General features: G+C 42.9%; 1 long non-coding RNA gene across 1 annotated transcript; it reads right to left on the bottom strand.

Moving 5' to 3' along the window:
* Positions 1 to 286: 286 nt before the first annotated feature.
* On the bottom strand, positions 287 to 2,000 carry LOC131010551 (uncharacterized). The gene is made up of 2 exons (XR_009096598.1): positions 1,230 to 2,000; positions 287 to 802 (listed from the first exon to the last, which is right to left on the bottom strand). It is a non-coding gene; the product is annotated as an uncharacterized LOC131010551 (long non-coding RNA).
* Positions 2,001 to 8,905: the final 6,905 nt, after the last annotated feature.

Raw genomic sequence — 8,905 nt, 5'->3', positions numbered from 1 at the left:
GATTAATATTCAGTTAATTCAGCTCAGAGTTCTGAATTAGATGTCATTACCTGAGATGACCACGATTGAATTATTGAGTAGTCAATGATTTATTTCAGAATGATAATTGACTTAGCGAAGTCAAGTTATTATTTTATTTGCAATAGAAATATTATTTCTATTTATTTAACTTTATTACTTGAGTCGTGAGTTTACTCTGAATTGTGAAGTGAATTAAATCTACGGATTTAATTTAGATTGATTCTACGAGTCACGATATTAATAGACGAAAAGTCAGCTATCGAAATACAAGAATTATTAGAGTATTTAGTATTATTAACAAAACCTGGGATTAGTATTACAGATACGCTATATTAGCAAGACACGGGATTAATATCAGATACCGCTTTATCAAGATACTGAAGGATTTTATTAGTCACACCACAACTTTTCAAACTTTACAATCAGCCGCAACTCTACACTATCTATTACAAACATCACTCAATTCCTAGTCTACTCCCTACATTTCTATTATTACGGCAGCAAGCTGTCAATCAGAAAAGAAAAGGAAAAGCATGCGTGTGGGGACAAGCAAGCTGTCAAGTCAGCCACCCTACACCTGCTGCCCTCTTTCACGCATGTCATGGGATATGTAGAACTCAACAACTCCTTCTCCCTTATATTTGGTCAGCCAACAAAATTCCCCTAGTTTCTTCATTCACGCATCAACAATCAAAAGGGAGGAAGTTGGTCTGGTGGCTACCGAGCTTCGAAGAGGTAAGCCTGAATTAAGTTTTTCTTCCATCACCTCCATAGTTTCAGCCTGCATTATTTGGCCAACAACATCTATGGTTTATTTCAGACTTTCAGTAAATCCCCACAGAACTCGAAAAGAAAACACATCAGCCAACCAAGCACAAATAGATAAGGTAAACACTAGGCTCAGCTCATTCAATCCATTCATTTTTCATCCAACAAGCATGATCGATTAAGGGATACTAAGTATATAATGAGTATATGTTATGGATTTAGCAAAGTCACAAGCACAGAAATCAGTTCATATGTATTGACTTTTCTCACATGAGACAATGATGAGAGTTTTTATGACAATAGCAAAACCAGGATGCCTAGCTTCAATCTATTGCATAATCGATAAATAGGAATCAAGAGAATCACAGTTAACCGAACTAGAAAGAAAAAAAAACATAGCTTGCTACTTTTGCTTTTATACCAAGAGATGGAACCTTCACCTTCGTCGATGAGAATTCGGAATCAGCCGGAGGCTGACTGCTTGTTTGTTGAGGCGGAAGAGCCTTCCTCCGACGGCAGACAATGATACCGGCCAAGGCAAGCGCGATGGAGTCGAACCAGGGGCGACAGACCATCGGTGCTTCTGAAGACTCAGAGCGGCTGCCCTGTTCGTCGAGATAAAGGAGCTCTGACGACAACACAGGATGACGGCGAGTCTTCAGGAAGGGGAGGCGAGGTTGAACGGCGACCCTCGCTGAGTTTGGGGATTTCTTCAACAGCAACGGCGGCGGTTTCGCTCAAACGAGAGGAAGACAGGGCCGACCGCGAAGCTGTACTTGAGAAGATCGAGATAGGGGAAGAACGGCGTCAACCTCATCAATTTCAAAGGCGGCGACGCCAGCCTCGCCGGAGATTCCAGGGGCGGCGAATCCAGAGATGAAACTAGGGCTCGATTGGATTCTGCGTGAGGAAAGGAGAAGGAGGAGAGGGCGCCGGTATCGAAGACGTCGGCAGCTGAACGCCGGATTTCAGAAGCCACAACGACGATTCCAAGGGAATTTCAGAGGCAGAGGTGGTGGACGCTGATGAAGAAGGATTAGGGCTCGATTTTGTGCTCCATCGAAATTGGAGGATGGGGGACAACATCAGAGACGAGGGCGTCGGCATCGCCGATTCTCGAATCACCCAGATTCAGGGGCGCGACCACTCGCCTGTCCCTCGACGGCGGCGGCGAACTCTGCTGAGAGGAGGAGTCGGTCCGAGTTGATGAAAGGAAATACGAGAGAGGGAGAGATGAATTCAGCGTAAAGTGTTATTAAATGGAGATGGGCCGATCTGCTTCAATTTTTGAGTGGGCATTACTTTTACTATACGTATATAGAGATCCCCTGCGTGTCGTAGGCCTCTTATACGAATGAATGCATGAGATGATTTAACTGTTAATTTCAGTTTTATATATATCTATCAAACGAGTTTAATGCTACCTTTGAGCAAGTTATTTCATGACAAAATCTTTGAGTTAAAGTTATTTCAAGTATTGTCTTGCCATAAAATGTTTCAATTTTAGTATGATATCTATCTGCTTTGGCTTTGCCAATGATGCAATCGAATTCGGGTCCTGAGCAGTTGATAGCTATCCTGCCAGGGCTAGTGTACACCAGTGACCGTGAGTCATCTAACGGGTTGGCCGGTCAAGTGACCGTGAGAGGTGGCCACCTCTCCGGCACACAGTTCCAGATATGATAGATTACAAGAGAACTTAGACTGCAGTCGAACTTTAAGAATCACAAATGAACTTAGTAAGCTTGGGCCTTTTTAGCGAAAAACTCCCTTGTTGTACTGTTTATGATGGCATGACAATTTACAGTTTTGAAGCATGTATTTTTATACTTAGGCATACGTGCCCACTGAGTACTTTTGTACTCAGCCCTGCATATATTTCTAAATGTGCAGGTTGAGTAGCTGCCGATGGTGATGAAGTGACGAGCGGGACTCTTTTATCTTATAATGTATTAATGAACTCTAGGGTTACATGTCTTCATACGTGTAATCAGAACCTTATTCCGCTGCGTACTCAGAAGTTTTATGTTTATTTGGCTAAGTCAGAGATATCTGAACTTACTAGTTATTTGAGTCTATACGACTAAACTTCTGTTATATTATAAATATTCCTTTTGTTAAATGATGAAATGTGATCCTTTCTTGTTTGATTATTCCCCTTTCTACCCCGCTTCTAATCTCCCTCCATTTGAGTCTATACGACTAAACTTCTAACCTATAGGCTACTGGGCCTATTCTCTCCAAAATCTCATAAGGTCCTACGAATCGGGGCCTAAGTTTTCCCTTGACACCAAACCTAGTTATCCCCTTGGTAGGAGATACCTTTAGGAAGACCTTGTCTCCTATTTCAAACTGTAATTCGGTTCGGCGTGCATCAGCGTAAGATTTCTGTCTATCTTGCGCCTCCTTTATTCGCCCTCTGATTTGGCGGACTATCTCAACCATCTCATTGACCATGTCTGGTCCTAAAACTTTTCTCTCACCCACTTCATCCCAATAAAGCGGTGATCTACATTTTCTTCCATATAATGCCTCATATGGTGCCATATCGATAGTCGCCTGGTAACTGTTATTATAGGCAAATTCAATCAACGGCAGCACTGCTTCCCAACTTCCACCCCTGTCTAACACCACTGTTCTCAACATATCTTCGAGGGTCTGAATTGTCCTTTCAGACTGCCCATCTGTCTGCGGGTGGAAGGCGGTGCTGAAATTTAACCTCGTGCCTAACTCTTTCTGTAAGCTTGTCCAAAATCTAGATGTGAATTTTGAGTCTCGGTCTGAAGTGATTGACACGGGTACACCGTGTAAGCGTACAATCTCTCGAACATACAACTTAGCTAACTTGTCTGACCCATGTGTGATCGGTATTGGTATAAAATGAGCACATTTTGTAAGTCGATCCACTATTACCCAAATAGCAGTGTTTCCTTTCTTTGTTTTGGGCAAACTGGTCACAAAATCCATTGCTATGTGCTCCCACTTCCATTCTGGGATTTCCAACGGTTGTAGTTTTCCATATGGCCTTTGGTGTAAGGCCTTCACCTGTTGGCATGCCAGGCATTTCTCCACAAATGACGCTATGTCTCTCTTCATGCCTTCCCACCAAAAGTGTTTCTTTAGGTCCTGATACATCTTAGTACTCCCTGGGTGGGCAGTATAAGGGGTATCGTGAGCCTCACTCATGATTTGATCCTTAAGCTCATCATCGTGGGGAATGCATATTCTTCCCTCAAAGAGGATAGCATTATCTGCTGCTTCTTGATAATTCTTGACTCCTCCTTTCCTTACTGCTTCCCGTAGTTTCTCCATTTTCTCGTCTTTTCTTTGTGCTTCTACAATCATCTTTCTCAAGCTAGGTATTGTTGCAACAACGCTTGCTATCGTCCCTGGTGGTTTAACCACTTCTATGCTCATTTTTCCAAACTCTTTGATGAGCTCATTCTTTTGGGTGACGAGACATCCCAACCTAGATTGAGTTTTACGGCTCAATGCATCAGCTACTACATTGGCCTTACCCGGGTGGTAGTTAATACCGCAATTATAATCCTTCACTAGTTCGAGCCATCTCCTTTGTCTCATATTAAGGTCCTTTTGCTCGAAAAAGTATTTCAGGCTTTTGTGGTCTGTGAATATCTCACACCTAACTCCATATAGGTGGTGTCTCCAAATCTTCAGCGCATGCACCACTGCAGCTAACTCCAGATCATGAGTCGGGTAATTCAGTTCATGTGGCCTAAGCTGTCGTGACGCATATGCTATCACTCTTCCTTCTTGCATCAGCACACAACCAAGTCCATTTTTGGACGCGTCTGTGTAGATCACATATTCCTTGTCAGCTGCTGGGACGGCTAACACTGGTGCCGTAGTCAACTTTTCCTTGAGTTCTTGGAAGCTCTTCTCGCACTCCTCTGTCCAAGAAAATTTTATTCCCTTCCTGAGTAGTTGCGTCATTGGCCTTGCAATTTTGGAAAATCCTTCCATAAACCTCCGATAGTAACCTGCCAATCCTAAGAAACTTCTTATCTCATTAGGGTTAGTAGGCGATCTCCATTCGCGCACCGCTTGCACTTTCTCAGGGTCCACTTTAATCCCTTCTGATGACACAATATGTCCTAAAAATGTGACTTCGCTGAGCCAAAACTCGCACTTGCTGAATTTGGCATAAAGGCGCTCCGTCCTCAACGTTTCTAGGACAATTCTCAGATGTTCCTCATGGTCTTTCTCGTTCTTCGAGTAGATCAGAATGTCATCTATGAATACCAAGACAAATTTGTCTAAGTACGGATGGAATACTCGATTCATGAGGTCCATGAACACAGCTGGCGCATTGGTCTGCCCGAATGGAACAACTACAAATTCGTAGTGACCATACCTAGTTCGAAATGCTGTCTTAGGTACGTCTTCTGGTCGAATCTTCAGCTGGTGATAACCAGACCGCAAATCAATCTTTGAGAACATGCTTGCTCCCTTGAGCTGGTCGAAGAGGTCATCTATCCTTGGTAAAGGATATTTGTTCTTCAGTGTCACTTTGTTCAGTTCCCTATAGTCTATGCACATTCGCAATGTGCCATCCTTTTTCTTCACGAAAAGTACGGGTGCACCCCAAGGTGATACACTTGGTCTAATGAATCCAAGTTCCAAAAGTTCTTGCAGTTGTATCTTGAGTTCTTCCAACTCTTTAGGAGCCATTCGGTATGGTGCCTTCGAAATGGGAGCTGCCCCGGGCTCCAAATCAATGGTAAACTCAATTGGTCTGTCCGGTGGTGGTCCTGGCAGAATCTCTGGAAATACATCTGAAAAGTCCCGTACAATTGCTACATCTTCTATGCTCCTTTCAGTTCCCAGTTCTCCGTGCAAGTATACGAGGTAAGCTGGGTATCCCTTATTCATCATTTTCGTTGCTTGGAGGGCGGAGATGATCATCTTTCTTCTTCCCATACTAATTCCGTGGAAATGTGACGGCTCCCTTCCTGGGGATCGGAATGATATCCGTCTTTCGTTACAAAGGATGGTGGCATAGTTCTCGGCTAGCCAGTCCATTCCTAGGATTATGTCCACATCTCCCATCGGTATAACATACGAGCTGTTCACTACAATCTTGAGTGACCCTATGTTCAGTTCTAGGTTCAAGCACACATGATCTACTGTCGTCATCCCTCCTATAGGTGATGATATACTCAACTCCTGATCAGCTCTTTCCATTTTAAGTTTTAAGGTGTCGACATATGTACTTGAAATGAAAGTATGCGATGCGCCCGTATCAAATAGAAGTACAACAGGAGTATTGAGTAGCATGCCCATACCTGCCAGGTTTCCCTGGTTGTTCTCGGGCTGTTTCTGCCTCATAGCATAGGCTCTAGCATGATGAGGTTTTTCATGTTGTTTCTGTTGTCGCTGCTGTTGTTGGCGGACCTGTTGCTGATACGGTTGTTGAGGTTTTGGTTGGTACTGTAGCTGTTGGTGCTGCTGTGGCTGCTGATACTGTGGTTGCTGCCTTGGATATGGTTGGGGCAAAGCTTGAATTGCTCGCAGAGGTGGAGCCTGGATAGGTGGGTTTGGTCTTGAACCCGTTCCATGTTGCTTATTCGGGCACCGGTTTGCATAGTGCCCCTTCTGGTTACAGATATAGCAACTATCACTGCCGGCCTTACAGATTCCCACATGATTTTTGTTACATTTGGGGCAATGTGGGGCTCTCTGTTGGTTATTTCCCATCTGTTTCGGTGCACTCTGGCCTCCATAGCCCTGTGACTGGAAGACCCGTCCCTGCCATGGCCTCTTCTTGCCTTGGTTCGGTTTACTGTTGTCCCATCTCCTTTTTCCTTTAAAATTCTGATTATGATTTTGATCCTGTGGAGGTGCTGGCGCAGATACAATTGCAAGTCTTTCTCCAGGCATGGCTGCCTCAATGTCTAACGCTTGGCTGAGCGACTCAGTGTAAGACAATCCTCCGTGGCTTGCCAAAGCCATCCTAATCTCGTGCCTCAGTCCGACACAAAACTTTTCAGCCATCTTCTCATCTGTGTCAACTTGTTCCGGCGCATATCTAGACATATCGCAGAACATCCTGTCGTATTGAGTTACCGACATCTTCCCTTATTTTAGATTGTAAAATTCAGCCTCCTTTTTCTTGCGGTAGCTCTTGGGTATATACTTGTCATATATACCGGCTTTGAATTGTTCCCAAGTCAGGTTTTCTAACTGCTCTGCTATCATCGTTTTCATCCTTGCTTCCCACCAGAAATCAGCTGACCCAGTCAACTGAAAGGACATACAAGTCAGACGTTCTTGGTCGGTGCAATGCAGGAAGTTGAAAATGCGTTCAATAGCGCGAACCCAAGTTTCAGCTTCTGCCGGGTCTCCTGTCCCGTTGAAGGTAGGTGGGTTCTGTCGTAAGAATAATTCTTCAATCCGTCGTTCTGGCTGAACAGGTGGTTGAACTATTTCGGGTTCTGGTTCTGGCCCTGTTTTTGGGCCTCTTCTTTCATTTCGGGGAATCCTGCCCCCTCCTCTTGGTCGTCCTCATTTTGGCGGCATTCTATTAGGTCAAAACACAAGTTGTTAGCGCATTAAAATACAATAAGGACATACTATCATTTCTATGGTTACTCCTTAACTCATCGAGTTCTGCTCTTGCTAAAACTTAAGCGAATATATAAATAAAACATAGCGGGATGACTTGCCGCGAAAGACCAATAAGGTCACCATATATAACATAGGAAAATTGCCTCAATGAGGACTTTACATCATCATAAAAGTCTAGATTCAAAGATCTATTTAAGTACCACACATGATGAACTGGCTACCTAGCGAAGCCATCACAAAAAGTACTCAGTCACGGAACGCCCCAAGGTTTCACGTCTCCGTACTTAATACTAGTCAAAATAACTAAGCCAACATAGGGGCATACAAAAGCATCGAAATGATCATCGTTTTCGAAATATACAAATAAGATCCTACTAAATGCACAAGAGATTGTTTGTATGCATTACGTGCTTGACCCTTGGGTTGAAGCATACGTGTTTGACTGATTTAATCTGATGAGTATCTGTTTGTCCTTGGGTCACAAAAAAATCTACCAACAGCTAGTAGATCGCAATGATTCAAATCAAAAATGGCAATTAGGCAAAGTGTTTCAATAATTTGCCAAACAATTGAAAATGAATAACCATAGGATAGAAATGAATTGACTGTAAGGTCGAAACGAAATGACCTAATAGTCTGAACCCGTTTGGCTTTTCAGATGAAGGTTTAAAATATATAGGTTTAAAGACCCATATATGACGACTACTGAGATTTTGGCCATGTGGACTGGCCAGGTCCGACACAACTACTTCTCAGTCATTCGGAAATACTTTTCCGAACTTGGCAACTCTTGTTCCTTGGCTGCAAAAGGTATATTTGGTCTAAAATCACCACTTTCTTCTTAATATCTTGAACATGTCCTTGAGAATATTCTAGAGCTTCTCAAACTTGGAGTCTACCTCCTAGTTTAATGCAATCCTTAAACATCTTCTATAGGCGAAATAAGGTAGGCTCGACCTTACTCAACAATGTTCCTCTATATGATCTTAATGTAGTACTTCTAGTACTTAGTGTTTCTTCACATAGCGCTTGAAATGCAACCATATAATTTGAAGCACTCTTTCATTTTATTGCAAAAAAAAACCTTTTGAATCATCACGCATTCAATAAGGAAATAGCTTTTGCTCATCTGAGCACCTTTATAGGGTATGTGTCTCCATGTGTAATGCTAAGTCATAGAATGACCTTAGTCAATGCTCTCATTGCGGCTACCAGACTAAATGCATAATCCAAGACGTTCTAACTGAGGCGATGTCCTCGATAGGTTAAGGTATATATACTTATCTTGAGTATATCCTTAGGGTCTCATTAGAATCTTAATTCTTTTGTTTCAGCATTGATCCACTGTCGGCGCTTCTAGCTATTATTAAACTCTAAACCATCTTCGAGAACTTCTCTCGTCTTACACACTTGCGTAAACTTTTATGATCAATCATAATGGTTGGTAACTACTAGTACCCATATCACATCTCGTCTTTCTAATTCGTAGTAAGTGATCGTAATCAATAGGGATTCTCAGTCATGTCCT

This window comes from Salvia miltiorrhiza, chromosome 2 (genome assembly GCF_028751815.1).
Source record: "Salvia miltiorrhiza cultivar Shanhuang (shh) chromosome 2, IMPLAD_Smil_shh, whole genome shotgun sequence".
Lineage (NCBI taxonomy): Eukaryota > Viridiplantae > Streptophyta > Magnoliopsida > Lamiales > Lamiaceae > Salvia > Salvia miltiorrhiza.
Note: the sequence above shows the minus strand (reverse complement) of the source record. Positions and strands in the feature narration are given on the sequence as shown.